The sequence below is a fragment of the Nicotiana attenuata genome, chromosome 1 (assembly GCF_001879085.1).
Source record: "Nicotiana attenuata strain UT chromosome 1, NIATTr2, whole genome shotgun sequence".
Lineage (NCBI taxonomy): Eukaryota > Viridiplantae > Streptophyta > Magnoliopsida > Solanales > Solanaceae > Nicotiana > Nicotiana attenuata.
Genome location: NC_031989.1, coordinates 21,317,097 through 21,321,874, shown reverse-complemented (window position 1 = coordinate 21,321,874; position 4,778 = coordinate 21,317,097). Strand labels below are relative to the sequence as shown.

General features: G+C 32.3%; 1 long non-coding RNA gene across 1 annotated transcript; it reads right to left on the bottom strand.

The window, feature by feature from the left end:
* LOC109213166 lies at positions 2,234-3,171 on the bottom strand. Its single transcript, XR_002065962.1, has 2 exons — positions 2,675-3,171; positions 2,234-2,478 (listed from the first exon to the last, which is right to left on the bottom strand). It is a non-coding gene; the product is annotated as an uncharacterized LOC109213166 (long non-coding RNA).

The window sequence follows — 4,778 nt, the reverse complement described above, 5'->3', positions numbered from 1 at the left end:
TGGACTGGACCGATATATCCTGGTTTAGGGCGGATCGGACCGATATATCCTGTTTTAGGGCGGATGGACCCGATATATCCTATTTGAGGGCGGATGGACCCGATATGTCCTATTTGAAGGTGGAAAAGCCTGACATGTGGCGTAATGCAAAAAATCCTGGTGCAGTATAGTAGCGAATATCCATGGTGCGGAGAGCTTGATGCAGTGCCTTTATAGAAGTAAATATTCAGGGAGCGGTGCCAATAATTTGGAATCTACATGCTAAAGTTTATTAGTAAATTCCCGCACACAAAGAAAACAATGAGTTTCAAAATATAATTTGCGATAACTCGGCTTGATCGCCACGTTGCACTATATCTCCTGCAAGGCAAATTCGTCAGTAGAGTAGATATTGAAATGTAATGTGTTGTAAAGTAATCTTATGAAAATGACACATTTTGGACGTTTACTTATACAATGTGGCCTAGTCGGCCAAAATGATTTGATAAAAATATAGCTTTATGCCAATGATAATTTTCAACAATAACATGCAATTTATAAATATGCTTTGCAATGATTTATGATAATGATGCATTTCAGTAATGATATTAACAGCATGACCATCTAGGTCGAAATAATTTAATGAGAAGTATGTCAATATGTGCTAATGTGTCCTGTTGAAGGCGGACAAGCCTAAATATCATATTAAAAGTAAACTTGCTTAAAAATCCAATTAAATACAGATAAGCGTAAATACTTAATGCATAAACCTGTTAAAGGCGGACAAGCCTAAATATCATATTAATAGGCAAACATGATTAAAAATTCAATTAAAGGCGGACAAGCCTAAATGTCCTATTGAAGGCGGATCAGCCTAAATATCATAAANATTCTGCTTCTTTTAATATAATTATAGGCAGAATTTACAAACTAAGTTAACACTTTTTAATGCATTACTATGACATATTAAGTCGGGCAACATTTATTTAGAAATAAAAGAATAAACCATTCATGGCCATGTCGCATACACACATATACGAGGCCCAATAGCAGTATCACTATGCACAAGTCTTAAGCCAGCGTGTATTTTACATTCAAGTTGTTACATTTATGCCTATAGCTATATTTTACACCATCTGACAATCAAAGGTTCACAAATTGACATTCTAGGTACAACATGATAGCAAAGTAAGGAGACAATTATTCATATGGATTTATGAAAGCAAATGTAATCCCAAGACATAATTTCAATTCATAAAATTTGGTTTTATAACTCTTTGTTTAAATTAAATTACAACATGCTAAGAGTTATATTTTCTTAAGTGCAAAAAAAAATAGTATCTAGTCCTGAAGAGAGTCTTTAATACATCAGTTTAAATAGTCGTAGCATATGTAACCACATTATGTATAGAGACACGTTTCTTTCTACAACCATAGTCTTCTCAAGTTTTAAGAATATAATAAGATATATGTTTAAGATAGATTTTAGATCACCTATATTTAACTATAATGAACAAGATATCTTTACTGTTAGAATATGCTCCAGACATTATAAATAACATATGAGACTATATACCATCATGTTCATAGAATGGAGATTTCCCTATAGGCAACTTCTAACATGGCATTAAATCCTAGACATGGAATCTGACTCTCTGGTATACGAAACAATGAAATAGACAAAATAAATGTTCTCCTTTGTATCACTCCCATGAAGTAAAGATTACTAAACCTATAGGCATATGTCTAAACCTTCAATGAAAGGGAATCCAAATTCATGGTTTCTACAGTAGGTCTTAAAGCGCATGAAAAACATTGTCTAACTAATGTGATTATTACTGCTGAAAATTGCATAGCTTACTAGTTCTGTCTCATGAACCTTTGCTAAGGGTATAGAAACTAATTATCAAAAACAGATTTACTTTCAAGTTAAGAATAGCTTAGGCATGGAAAGGTTATAAATTTATAATTGCTAACACGATATGCCAAATACCAAAATAGACACTTATCTCTCAACTTCAAGAGAAAAATACGACTGTTTCTTTAGACAAACAAGGATCTCTTAACTTTAACAATGAAGCCTTAGGATATGGTATTGATGCGACAGTAGATTTAGATATATTTTCTACTCAAGAGGATAGTGAAGTATGCTATCATTCATTGATAATAAACTATTAGACCCAAACAGACTGTTAAAGTAAGCTAGGTAATGATATGTCGTTGGTCAAGAACCAACACTACTATACAAACAGAATGATCACATAAGCATTTTTTTTTGTCGTCATTTATCAATCAGTTACATGGAAACAATAGATTTCTATAGTCGCGACATCTAAACGCACAGGAGCAGCGAAGCAGATCAACAATCTTTAAACTACATGACAGAGCATAAATTATTTAAAATAAACAAAAGCAAGTGAAAGAAAGAACACTGACTTGTTTTGGGGCAGTGAACCGAAGCAGGGGATTTCGATCTACCGAACTCCGACCGCGAACTTGCTATTAAACAACGATGAAACAATCAACAAAAATGCAGCACCTCTGTTGTATTTAAAACCAACATAATTGAGAAAAAAAAGAAAAGAAACGATTTTTGTCAAGGAAAAATTATAAGAAAAAAGGGGCGCAATAGCTTTTATGAGGCATCGAGCGGCGGCTAAAAGCCTGAGCTTGAGGGTAAAGGTGGCGGCTCAACCTTCTCCCAAAAATGAGCTCCAAGCTTATATTTATAGATGGGAGTTAGGGTTCTTGGTTTTGGGCAGGATCTGAAATTGATTCAAAATAGACGTTCACCAACGGTTAAAAATCCTTGCTACAAATGGTGACGAAGTGATTCAGGAGACTTTCACAAAAATGAGGAGCACTTTTTCTGGTTCAGGTTGAGGGAAGTCACAATTTTCATCAAAATAGAGATGAAGCCAAATTTGCTTTCTGCTACTACACACAGGGGAACAGAGGGAGAGAGAGAGAAGGATGACTTTCACCAAAATAGATGGACACACTTTGTCTATGGCAGATGAAGTTTGAAAGTTGGATGAGAGAGGTAAGAGGTGGAGAGGCGTATAGGAAAAGAGATGAGAGAGAAAGATAGTGAAACTTTTAGGCAAAAGATAAAAATTGAGACAAAATGCCAAACTTTTCTGAAAAGCAAAGATTTTGTGGGTGAAGGAGATTTGTTCACGTGAAGGGAGAGAAAATTGGTGAAACTTTTTAGATTTGGTCAAAGTTTAGTGTTGGAATTTGAAGAGAAAATTCATTATAATTAAGTGAAAATTTTGAAATCCAAAAAAGAGATATTTTGGTGGAAGAATCTAGAAAATAATTGAGATATGGGCTAATATTTTTTTTTTGGGCTGATTTAAGGATTTACTTGGGTTGTCTTGTTTGGAGTAATTTGGACCGGTAGAATTAGTGGAAAGTATTGGGCTACTAACTAGGCCAAATTTCCTTTCTTCTTTCTAAATTCTTTGGGCTTCTAATAATCAACAATAATATTAATTAAAAAAAAGATAACTAATTTATTATACCTAATCATGATTGCTAATGTTCAAATAAATTAATCGTAAGATACGGCAAGATTTATTAAATAAAATTTCATAATTTTAAAAGTTATTGCAAAAAAAATGTTCTTGCTTAGTGAGATAAAAGAAATAAAAATTCTTCTCGTGAAAGGTAACAGTAAATACGATTAAGGTATGAATGGTAAAGATGACAGCAATATCATTAATAATAATAATAATAATAATAATAATAATAATAATAATAATAATAATAATAATAATAATAGTAGTAGTAGTAGTAGTAGTAGTAGTAGTAGTAGTAGTAGTAGTAGTAGTAGTAGTAGTAGTAGTAGTAGTAGTAACATCAATAAAACTAGCAATCGTGATATTGAGTAAATAATAATAATAATTAAGTCTAGTTTGTGCTAAAATGGTAAAATAAATNTGTTTAATTTTAAAAAAAATATTAATAATTAATTATATAAAGAGAAAAAAATATATTTTTAGAAATAATAATAATAATAATAATAATAATAATAATAATAATAATAATAATAGATATAACTATAATAATTATAACTACAATAGTTTTTATTAATAATAACAAATAGGCATAGTTTGTATTAATATATAGTAAAATAACTATCTTATATTATTAGTGATATTAGAAGCTTAAAGAAATATTTTGGAAGAAAGGAGGGACAAAATTGGATGTCAACAGCTGCCCCTCTTTGACCGGAGATGATGAAAGAGTTTTCGGGCAAAGAAATTGACTTAGTAGCCAATTTTGTCCCGACCATCAAGGTTGGAATGAGACAAAGGGGACTAAAAAAATGATTGCAGTCGAACTCCGGTTTCGAGTTGCCTACATATCTCGGGTTTCACGAGAATCGGGCCATATGTAGTTCAAAACTCATGGTACCCTAGAGTAGGACTCAACTATTGATGCAGATCTTAAAATGCTGCCCCAGTGTCGAATAATAGAGACACTGGGTACCCTGATTGAAAGAAAGATGTTTGGAATACGAATTTAATTATGAATTTTGAGAGTTGAGCCGAGCGGAGTTCGAAGTAGATCCTTGACCTTTGTTGGAGAGTTTGGTATTCCTCCCCAACAAACTGCCCCAGTTCACTGCTAAGATATAGTTCCACGTTGCGCTATATTTCCTGCAAAGCTTAACAATGCTAAAAAAATCTGTTAGGAAATAAGATGCAATATGCCATAAAAGTAATCTTATGAGAATAATATTTAGACGTCAATTCATGAGAAATATTAATTTATTGTGAAAGCATATAAAA